The sequence below is a fragment of the Polypterus senegalus genome, chromosome 10 (genome assembly GCF_016835505.1).
Source record: "Polypterus senegalus isolate Bchr_013 chromosome 10, ASM1683550v1, whole genome shotgun sequence".
NCBI classification, from domain to species: domain Eukaryota; kingdom Metazoa; phylum Chordata; class Cladistia; order Polypteriformes; family Polypteridae; genus Polypterus; species Polypterus senegalus.
Window position 1 is genome coordinate 115,241,526 of NC_053163.1, and position 12,061 is coordinate 115,253,586.

The window sequence follows — 12,061 nt, forward strand, 5'->3', positions numbered from 1 at the left end:
ACAAACCCTATTGCCAGCTCAGTCCCTCCTTGCCTGGGCCTACCACCAATCGCAAACTCTGCTCCCCAGCAGCCGCAAATCGAGCAGAACTCGAGGGCCGACAGACGTCTCCAGAGCAGATGTTCCTTGGAATTGAGAGCTCGTTCCTGCAAAATACTTCCCCACCCCTTAAGCCTTAGCACCAGAGAATTAGGCACAGCTAGCCCACCGAATGCGCTGAGTACTTCTTCAGAGAGTCATCCAGGGTGCCTGCAACCTGAAAAAATAGGGGGGCCCTTATGCTGGCACTCCATTAAATACCGACTTGATGAGAATTTTGATGACTACACTTGTAAGGTGGCCCGAAGTTTAAACCACAAGGTGTCGGGTGTACACTTGATTGAAGAAAATTCATTTTCATCACCACCCAATCCATACATGATAGAATGCCATTGAACACATATGCCCACAACAGGGATCAACTACCTCACATGCAGTACACACCCACATGTGTACATGGGGCACATACTGTACACACACACCCCCATCCTGACCCTGGGACTTTGCACACAAGAACTAATCCTGTGATGGTGGACTCTTAAGACACAAACAAGCAAATGCAGGGCCCATCCCCAGTGTACATGCCACCCTCCAGAACTGTGAGGATTGAGGGCCCTCGGTAATCTGAATGCAGCTAATGTGAATTTTAAGCCCTGACCACAAAACAGTACTGCAAAACCCTTTGATGTGCTGCTTCTTCACCTACAAGCAGGCTCTCACTGAAGGCCATGGGCAGACTAGATTGATGCTTTCACGTAACACTTTTAGGATGGTGAGCCTGCATAAAATCTTTTGGGAGTCCTAACGGCAGGCCGCCATCCAGAGCCGCTTCACGAGAGTGAGAGACCCAAGATAAACTGTGGCATGGCCACTCCCCACTCCCCCCCAAGCACTCCACAGGATGCTTTCCAGAACACAGAGCGCTCTCTGTCTGGCTGCATGGACCTGTTTGCTTAGCAAAGCCTAAACACCAAGTTGTGGGAGCCGGGCTATCGAGTGACGGTGTTCAGGTTCCTTATTGTTCCAAAAGGTGTTCCTGAGGGGAAAGGTGAGGAGGCAGCCGAGGGGGGCCTGAAAGCAAATTCTTTTGAGTTGGACAAATACGGTGGCCATGTTGTCAAACTCTTTACAGGCAGCAAGCTCCCGTCAAAACCAGTACCACCGCTTTATTTGCAAAGCGGTCAAAGTATTGGGTTTCGGGGGCCGCAGAGCCGGAGGAATCACTCCGACAATTAGCTGCTTCCTTTCAAAGCAAAAAAATAATGCGGCTTTCAGTCAGGAGGAGAAGAGAAGAGGGGCTCAGAGGATTAAAGCCACGATTTGTCTTGAGTGTCTGAATTACCTGCTTAGTGGGGGGGCGGGCAAAAAGCAAGAAATGAAGGAGATGGAGGGAGGAGACAGCAAAGAAAGAAGGAGACGAGAAAAAGAGGACTGTGAGAAAGAAAAAAATGAAGGAAAAGGTGGGGGTGGTTGGGAAGAAGAATGAAAGAGACTGAGCGAGCTGAAGGGAAAACTCGACTCTCAATGAAAAAACAGCACCTTCTGGGAACAATTAGAAACAAATAACTAGGTAGGCAAACAGATAAAACAAACTTCCCTTCTGGATAATAACGTCTACTGAAACCTAAATAAACCATCAATTCAAATTGTCAACATAGGCAAGAATATTTCACAAAAGAAACATCAGATGAGGGCTCATGGGAGATGACAAGTATTTCCATAAACGATGCTAGATACACCATAACATAACATTCTCCCACCCACTTAGCCCAATTCACGGTCAAGGGGCTATCCTGATATTATCCTGCTTGGTCTAGGCCCACTCGTTTGGTGACAATTCTGAATCAAAAATGAACGTAACATGTGGAAGGATGCCACATACTGTACAGACATGAGGAAAGTATGAAAACATCACGTGCTGGATCAGCAAGGCATCGGCACTACGCTCAACACAGTAGAAAATTAACTCTAATCGGTTTTACCAAGAAACCGACTCGTGTCTCATCCAGCGCTGGCTTTGGCTCCACAGGACTCCAACAAGGCAAAAGGCAGGTGAGATATTGGACGACTAATACTGTTTCTTTGTTTCTTACACCACCTGTTTTTTACTTACCATGTGGAGTTCCTTCTTGTTGTTAGTAGTTTTTTTTTAGCTGTTTATAGAGAAGGTCGTTATTATCATGTGTATAGGCTACAGTGAAAGTCTTAGGCCCTGTCCACACTAGTACATTTTCATTTTAATAACAGGGACCTCTGTCTCAGTTTTCACGTTTTGTACACAATACTCCACCGTTTTCAACCATCAAAACCAAATACTTTTGAAAGCCCTGCTCTGCTCGGTTCTTCCTCATTACATGGCTCATTCCCTGACTGCTCACCCTTCACGGAAGAAAAAACTTATTCCAACATCGCGGGCAGAGAAGATCTGTTTTTTTGTTGTGTTACTTACCTGTACGCAACTAAATTATTGCATTTTGGGAGATTTTTAGAAATGGTGGTCAGGTGACTACTCACACTGCACAACAGAGGCGCCTGCTGTACATGAGCTCAAACATATTTGGTCCGACTGACATGCCGCGATGACTAAATTTGTACAACACTCCCTGTATTCGCTGCACAGTGAATTTGATAGCGACATCAGAAAAATCAGATTGTGATGCAGCTCACACTGCAAGACGGACGACTGAAATTTCTGACATGAACGTGACATGGACAGAAATTCTTCCCGATGGTGCGATAGCCCAATCGTGAGAAGCAATTGGGCACTGCAACCCTGCTCATGCATTTGAAAAGATGGCTGATGAAGCCGAAATTCGAGGAGATTCAGAAAAATCAGTCGGCAACTGCAAATTGGGCTTAAAATCGTGCCAAAAATCGTACAGTGTGTGCCTGGTTCAAGACATCTATGCTGCACGCATGCCCAGTGTAAACAGACGATTACGTCATATGTGTTTTTGGTCATTTAAGTAAGGATGAAAACACTTTAAGAATTGATGAGAAAATGATGGTGATTGGCAAAGATAGTTTTCATTAAAAAACACTATGGATGTAGCCTTACTCGAGGGTGTTGAACATCAGGCAGCATGTTGCCACTCTCCAGCAGCACCATGACTAGCAAGTATAATAACTTTCCTATAAAACTTGAGTATGGCAAGTTAATTAGTGGCTCTAAACTGGTCCCATGCCGATGTGTGCAGAGATCTGGATGCCCCCATTCAGGTTTTGTTGCTCATTGCATCCAATGCTGTCAAGATTACGCTCTGGTCCCCTGTGCGTGAGCAAGCAGGTTGTCCCGCTATGTCACATTGACATGCCACACCAATTTGTGATCTCAGGGTGCAATGGAGATGAGGTGTGAACTTTACTACCTCCTCCTCCTCATCCTCCTCCTCCTCCTCTTGCACATTACTATATTAACACTCAAAACAACTTACTAAGCAACATCGCAGGGTTCATAGCACCCATACTGTAGGACTGAATACAAAGCCTTGAGCTTTACAGTCCAATGCCTTATCTGCTAGGCCACAATGCCCACTTCAAATCAACCAGTGTCTACCATAGCACCTTCTTCAACATCCAATTCCAAATCCATTTTGAGCTGCCTGTACCCCATGGCACAACGTGGGCCACTGGCAGCCTTGACAGGCCAACTCACCAACCCCCACCTCAGTGTTCCCTTCACCCTAGTGACAAATTTTTGCCTGGGCAGTTTAATTTGTTCATCTCATCTAACCCAAAAGCTAATAGGAGGGGTGTGACCGCCTCGGCCTGCAGTTTCATTAAAAACAGGAAAGACATCGGCTAAAACAGCAGGGCATTATGCTTGTTTTGGAAAGAAATGAATATTAATCAGTGGCATTAACATATCCCTCCACGGAGCTCGGAGACAGGACCCCCTCATTTAGGGACCATCGAGCCAAAATCCTTTCATGTCTTTCAATGGCAATTTTCATTCATGCAGATAAATGCGATTATTGCACCCCCCACCCCTCAACAAATCTGCACCCCCCCGCCTTGCCATCTAACCCCAAATCCTCCACCCCCCACCCTCAATGCAGAGCACTTCAAACTTTTACCAACTAATCTGTGCTTTCTGAGACACCACTTCATGGAGAAACCTCGGCATTGAAATGGAGACAAAACATATCGGCCATGGTCAGGTGGACATGAAAAAAGAGAAAGACAGAGAGAGAAAAAGAGACAAAAATAAAAGGGCAAAAATAAACCAAACCAGTCCAAATCTCAACAAGGGAAAGCAGCAGCATATACGGGGGACATTAAAAAAAAAATTATATATACACACACTTATTTACACATACATATACGTGTTTATATATACAGGGTGAATCAAAATTATGGTAACATTTGAATGGCAGAAACAATTTCTTCACAAAATATACTTTATATGTGCAAGATGATTTACAGCAGTAAATACATAGCAGTACCACTAAGTGTTAACATAATTTTGACTCACCCAGTGTGTGTGTGTGTGTGTGTGTATGTATATATATATATATATATATATATATATATATATATATATATATATATATATATACACACACACACACACATACATACATACACACATATCCATACAGTACAGGCCAAAAGTTTGGACACACCTCCTCATTCAATGTGTTTTCTTTATTTTCATGACCATTTACATTGGTAGATTCTCACTGAAGGCATCAAAACTATGAATGAACACATGTGGAGTTATGTACTTAACAAAAAAAGGTGAAATAACTGAAAACATGTTTTCTATTCTAGTTTCTTCAAAACAGCCACCCTTTGCTCTGATTACTGCTTTGCACACTCTTGGCATTCTCTCGATGAGCTTCAACAGGTAGTCACCTGAAATAAAACCATTTTTATGGTTAAGGAATGAGGAGGTGTGTCTAAACTTTTGGCCTGTACTATATTATATATTTATATATATATATATATACACATACATACATACATACATACGTACATACACACACATACACGGGTGGCGCAGTGGTAGCAGGTGTTCCCTGCGTGGAGTTTGCATGTTCTCCCCTAGTCTGTGTGGGGTTCCTCCAGGTACTCCGGTTTCCTCCCACAGTCCAAAGACATGCAGGTTGGGTGCATTGGTGATTCTAAATTGTCCCTAATGTGTGCTTGGTGTGTGTGTGTGCGTGTGTGTGTGTGTGTGTGCCCTGCAGTGGGCTGGTACCCTTCCCGGGGTCTGTTTCCTGTCTTGTGCCCTGTGTTGGCTGAGATTGTGACCCTGTGTTAGGATATAGCGGGTTGGATCACGGATGGATACACACACATACATACATACATACACACATACATACAATGCTAAAATGGAGCTCCAGCTCAGCCACTCACAAGCCCCAATATGGACTTAAAAAATGGTGTGTAACAAGAGCAATGATCTGACCTCTCAGGGAGGTCTGAAGGAGGCTTTCTTGGGATCTACACTTGGACACCTTTGTACCACATTCGAGCCTTCATTACACAAATTATTTTATCAACTGTACTGTTCAGCACAGCAGACGTTTCTAAACATCTGCACTGGAGGAGGATGAAGGATTAATTTTTGGGGGGCACATCCTAAAAAATGTAAGATATGCAGATGATTCACCACTGATTGTAGAGAGTGAATTAAATCAACAGAAATAAAATGCCAATATAATTGATGAAGGAATGGAATATGGGATGAAATTAACCATAAAAAAGACCAAGTAATGGCAACTGCTAAATATGCAGGAAAAACAAGTGAGACAGTGTCTAATGGAGTGAAACAGGAGTAGGTTAAAAAGTACAAACACTTGGGAATTTGGATAATAGAAACTGGAAAATGTACAAAAGTAGCAAGAACACGGGCAAGGAATGGCCAACGCTGTTTTTTAGAAACAGAAACTATTAATGAAAGGAGATTTAACTCTCAATTTAAAAAAAAAAATGCTATGAAGAGTTACATTTTCTGAATTTTGGGCTTTGGGTATGAAATATAGGCTCTGGGTATAGATCGGAAAAGGAAAATAAGACACTTTCAGGCAAACGGTGCTACAGAAGAATTCTACAAATAAGTTGGAAAAACAAAGCAAGTAATGAAAGAGGTGTTACTGAGGGTGAAAACAAAGACATATATGTAAATCGATTTAAAACAAAGAAAGGTGAAGTATACTGGGCATCTGATGAAGGGAAGACTGGCCTTGAACATCACAGATGCAACCATGGACAATAAAAAAAAGAAAAGAAAAGGAAGACCAAGAAGACCCTGTCTAGCTGAAATCAGGGAAAGAAGCTATGGAGAAATAAAGAGGCTAGCTGAAAACCGATTAAGATGGAGAGCAAAGACGGTCTACCCTCTGATGGAGAACGACTGATGAGGATTACACACATTACACATACAGAATAAGCAGCATGGGGATGCAATGATCTGAGCTCCAGGGATGACAGTCCAGTCTGGAGTTTATATGGCCTATCTGAGAGTTTTCTCCAACATCTTGGTGTGAGTTTAACCGGCCCAGTTTGACTGAGTCTGTGTGAAGATATCTTGTTATGGACTGGCATTTTACCCTGCCTGCCATCACATGCTGTAGTGGCCTAACCACCTATAATAAACAAAGCACTTTCAGAAAATGGATGGATATAAATACATCTAGGTTGTGCCTTTATCATGAGCAAATTACATCACTGAGTGAAAAGCAGGTGAGCTGCCAAACTTGAACTCAAATGCTCCTGGTCACAAGTCCAAAATCTCTTGTATTACTTTAAAAATTCTTTACCCATCTTACCCCATGCTGAATTGCAGCATATTTTGGTAACATCAGGTGCAGAGCAGAAACCCACCCTGAACAGGGTGCTGCTCCATCTCAGGGCACATGCCAATGCTCACTCATGTGTATCTGGGATGTGGGAGGAAAACTTCACACATACACGAGGATAACATGCAAACTCCACTCAGACATCGAGCACACTGAGATTTGAAAGCACTGTGCTGGAGCTATGAGGGAGCAATGCTATATTCTGAACCACCATTCTCCAACATCAGCTACTACAATAATAGAACATGCGTCATATAGCGTAATATTACATAACATTACATATTATAATCCTATAGGTTCAGTCCTGGGGTACCACAGTGGCTTCAGGCTTTCATTCCTATTTAAATAATGAGATCATTTAGAAGTCAATCTGAACCACTAAGCCCGCAGCCACAGTGGGACCTCAGGACTGGACATGGGAAGCCCAACTAGAAGTACTTTTTTTTTTTATTATTATTATTCCTTTCATTGTCTCATATGACTTTCCCTTATGCATGTGTTATACTGCACTGTAAAATGCGCTACATAACATAACATAATATTTCTTGGATAATATAAATTTCATATCACTCACAAATTTGTAATTTAAGGGACAGAGGGTTCCACAGCAGTTTTGCATTGCATGGACCACTGCAACACCCAAACTCTGCACCACCATACTCCCATCATATATTATAATAATATAAAATTAAATATATTGTTGTATATTACATTACATAATCCTATAAGTAATTATGGATTACTTTTTTTTTTTAACTATCCTTTCCTTTTACTGTCTCCCTTGGGGCATGATGTACTGCACTGTAAAAGGCACTACATAAAAATGTTTGTCATGGATATTATCAATTTCACATCATCCTTTGCATTACTCGGACCCCTGCTCCAATCTGCTCTGCGGTGTTTGCCCCTTTTCTCCACTCTGACACAGGTTTCCTCCTACAGCTGACTGTCATGGAGTTCACCGTGATTTCGTGCACAAGCATATCTTGCAATAAATTGTCATGTCCCCGACTCACACCTGTTGTTGTTCTGGCTCCCCACCAGTTTGACCAGCAAAAAGTGGGTTTAAACAATAAATGGACACTGGTGACTTGCTTCCACTGAGCCTGGACACTCCGGCAAGGCTGCCAACAAGACTGTTTGAGAGGAGAGCGATGCAAGGGTAAGGTATTTTTTTGGGGGTCTCTCTCTGTCTCTCTCTTGCATATGTCAGGCTCCACTTCTCCTTTTTTGGAGTAGAATCCCAACAACACCCGACAGGTCAGAAGCGCTTGTCTCCCAACATTTGTCATGCTGACACACTGGCCCGCTTGTCACCAGGCATTATCAGAAGCAAGTCGAATTCAGGTGAGGGAATGCAAGCAGTTCGGCTTCCCTCCAAGACACTCCTGCTGGCTCGGGGAGAAAAAAAAAAAATATTTGTGTAAGTGTGAAGATATAATGTGATAAAATGCTAATGCGGAAAACTTTCCCACTGAGAGGAAAAAGTCTTTTAATTAAATTATGTTAAATGTGCCAGGTGCTAGGCCCGGCCTACGGCAATCCGGGGGACGCGCTTGTCGACAGCGGCAAGCCAGCCCACCTCAATTGGCAGGGGTTAAGGGGGCCCCATTAATAAACTCCCAGAGATAAGGCCAAACCAGGCCTCTTTTGTTCCCTGCTCTTCATTTATTTGGGACTCCGACACACTTTAAGCCGGGTTTTTTACTCGCAGGCCCATTCAGGCCTCTGTGAAGACAAGGCCTCATTCTCCCTCCAATTGGATTTACAAGATGCACCAGTGAGGCATAAACAGGTTGCCATGGAGACGGCCGGCTTTTCTCCTGACACAACAAAACACTCTGCTCTGGATGTCATACGTTTCGGGTTTTTTTCCTTTCTTTCTTTCTTTTTTCCTTTTCCTCCCCTCTTAACCTCAGAGGAGGCTTCCCTTTAACCTCTGGTCCTTCTGCCCACCTGGCCACCTCTGGCTAGTCCTTGGAAGCCTGTGTCTGCATTTGCTTCCAAGCCAGATAAAGGCTATGGATCCAGTAGGCAGAATTCAGGTGACCCAGTGTGCAAATTTCACCAGGAAACAAAGAGGTGAAATTGCCATCGTACATTAAGGGGTCCGGAAGCCCAATTTAACAGCACAAAGGCGAAGGGCACCAGCCTGCATCAACACGGTTCTGAACAGAAATCATAATCTGGGGTGGGGCGGGAGTCGGAACAGCAACTTGAGAAGATTCTAGCGAGGAGGAGCCCTCAGTTGTCAGGCAGAGATCACGTGCGTATTGCAGCTTGCCATTCCAGTCCGGCATGTTCTCTGCACACTCGCCATCAGGTCATCCATATTCATTTAGAGCACACCTTGTGTTTATGAGTAACAAATAAAGTCAGTAGCACTTGGTTTGGTCCTTGGAATTTGTCTTTGTCCTTTGTTACATCTGTAAGTTACTTTGGAGAAGACAGTCCACTTAATAACTAAGAGTAAACTATAGAATTGGGGATCATGGCTGCCTCAGGCCTCGGTCACCCAACAAACTACTAGCCGACTCCTCAAGTGTGCTCAGCGTTGGCACTTATACCTGATCCTGCCAAGTTAGGCAGCATGGCCTCCTAATGATCCTGCAGGAAAAGCAGGAACAGACAGTGTTGGGTAGGACTTAATTGATATGGCAATCAAGGTGTCCTCTGTCTGACATTAATTCCAGTGCTCAAAGACGTGTGGCCAGCCCAACTTATTAATCTTACACTGACAAGCCGCCAGATGACAATGCTGCCACAGAGTTGGAGCGCCATGCAGTTACTACTATTTTAGGACGTCCTATCATAAGTCTCCTTGTTTCTCTTCATCATGGACATCACCTCATTACAGAGGTAGGAAAGTTAAAAATATATACAAATATTTGTTGCTTTTTATTTTTTGAGATATGCACTGAGGGCGTGACTGTGTTAGGTCATTTGTATTGTATGTGGGCACATAAGGTCACTAATTTTGCATTTTACCTCTTCTGCTATATTCACTGAAAAGCGCTATACACAAATAAACTGAATCCAATTGAAAGTTAATAGGACTGTTAATGTCACATGAACAGAACACAGTGAAATTTGTACTTGCATGTGCCAATCTAAATGCCACACATCACCAGCACCACAATCACCGAGTAGAACCGCCTCACCTCGGACCTTGTCTTTTGAAAGTGCACTCGCTTTTACTATCAGACGCCCTTCGTTTCAGAAGTCATTCTTAGAGGTTAAAGGAATACTCCACCTAAAGTTTATTTTTTATATGCTAACTAACCCCTTGTAGTTTATAGTGATGGCAGAGCAAAATTTTTGATCTCGTGAACAGACATAAAAAAAAGTTTATGATATAATAGAAGCCAATAGTGAGCAATGCCATACAATGGAAAACAATGTGAAAACCATTAATGCAAGAAAGGAAAAGAAAAATAAATCCCGCATTATTCATGTCACATAATCCACAAATATCCTTAATCCAGTCGTATGCCTAAAACATTCAAAATCTGTGCATTTTTTTGTTAAAAGATTATTAACAGTTACTTTTGGAAAAATTGGCATACATCATGCGCGTTGCTCTCTGTCATGTTCTACACGAAAACAGGAGAATGACATTTTTTTCTCAGCCATTACTACAAATAACAATTTTTGGGTACATTACTTATTTCGTTTTTGGCTGGTGTATTCTTTAAACAAAAAACAATAAGGGTTTTTATACATTCATTCCGGATATGAAACCTTTGTGCCCCAACCCTTTAGGCTATTGACCATTTCTTTGTATTCATCGCATCCCATCGTGACATTTTATACAGAACACGCATGGAACTGGGGGCTGACTAGCTACCTTTCAGGCTCCCATTGAAAAGATTAAAGCAGCCAGTAAAGTTTCAGTTACTTTGTGTTTTTAATAGCAAATATCATCCGTTAAATAGAGCAGTGTATGTATACATATTTATGTGATATACACACACGCTAGCATTTAAAAGTTTAGAATCAATCAAAAGTGTGCACTTTTTTAATACTTTTTTTTTTTTTTAATCAAGGTGCCAATTCTGTTATTTGCAACAGTGAAAAGACAACTGTGCGATGGTGGGGTTAGAGACCGAGATTCTGGCAAATAAAAAATTTAAATGGTGAAAAGTTTAGGACCATCCAGAAATCCTCTGTTCGTTGCCTGCGTTCTTTTGCCCACTTTAACTGGCAGTTTGCGTGTATTTAAGGAAGATGCCAACTGAGGACCTATAAGGTGTTTGTTTCACAAACTACACACTCCGATATCCTTATTCTCTTATGCAGCTGCCCACCTCTGCCTTCCCTTTCTTTTTCTATTTATTCATTTAATTTTTATAAAGCACTTTAAAAGCAACATCAAGGCTGACCAAAGTGCTGTACAATAAATAAAAAAAAAAGAAAACCCCAACATATCAGACACACAAAACCGAAGGGTAAATGAAACAGAAACACATAAACACATAAGAGCTGAAGAGATTCTTAATAAAAAGTATACAGATAGCCAACATATCATACTGGGTTAAAAGCCAGAGAGTACAAGTGTGTTTTATTTTCTATCCTGGTTCCATTTCTCAAAACAGTAGTGGACACCTTTGTTGGAAATCTTCAGTTTCTCAGCATGTTGCTGTGTGGAATAGTCTTCATTTTGCAAAGCAACAACAGACCGCGGCGTTTCTTAAGAACTTGAGGAACGCCAGTACCTTGCGAGCCAAGTGATCAGAATAACAGGCTTGCTAATGCAATAACAAAGGCCTCTCGGATTATCAGTTTCTCAGGAGCTGAGATAGCTCACCATTAGGACGCTGAAGTAAGTAAGGACTGCGTGCATTTGTAGTATGTGAATAAGAAGCTAGAAATGAGTTGTTTCAAGCACTAATAACTATTTGTTATATTGGTTGGCTATATTTTAAAATGGATTTAATGGTAATTTGATAAAAAAAGTATCAACTTCTATCGCAAACATGAACATTTCTGAATGAGTCCAAACCTCTGAACATTAACATGTGTGTGAGCATGGGTTCGAGTCCCCATCCGTGATGCTTTAGGCAGGCAGTTTGGTGTAGTGGTTAAGGCTTTGGACTTTAAACCCTGAGGGTGAAGCTTGAAATCCCACTACTGACACCATGTGACCCTGAGCAAGTCACGTCACCTGCCTCTGCTCCAACTGGAAAAACAAAAGAAATGTCACCTCTCAAATA

At 42.3% G+C, this 12,061-nt stretch overlaps 1 protein-coding gene across 1 annotated transcript in view; it reads right to left on the reverse strand.

The window, feature by feature from the left end:
- efnb1 (ephrin-B1) overlaps nt 1-12,061 on the reverse strand; it is a 56,959-nt gene that overhangs the window by 22,637 nt on the left and 22,261 nt on the right. The gene's annotated exons all lie outside the window — the stretch shown is intronic.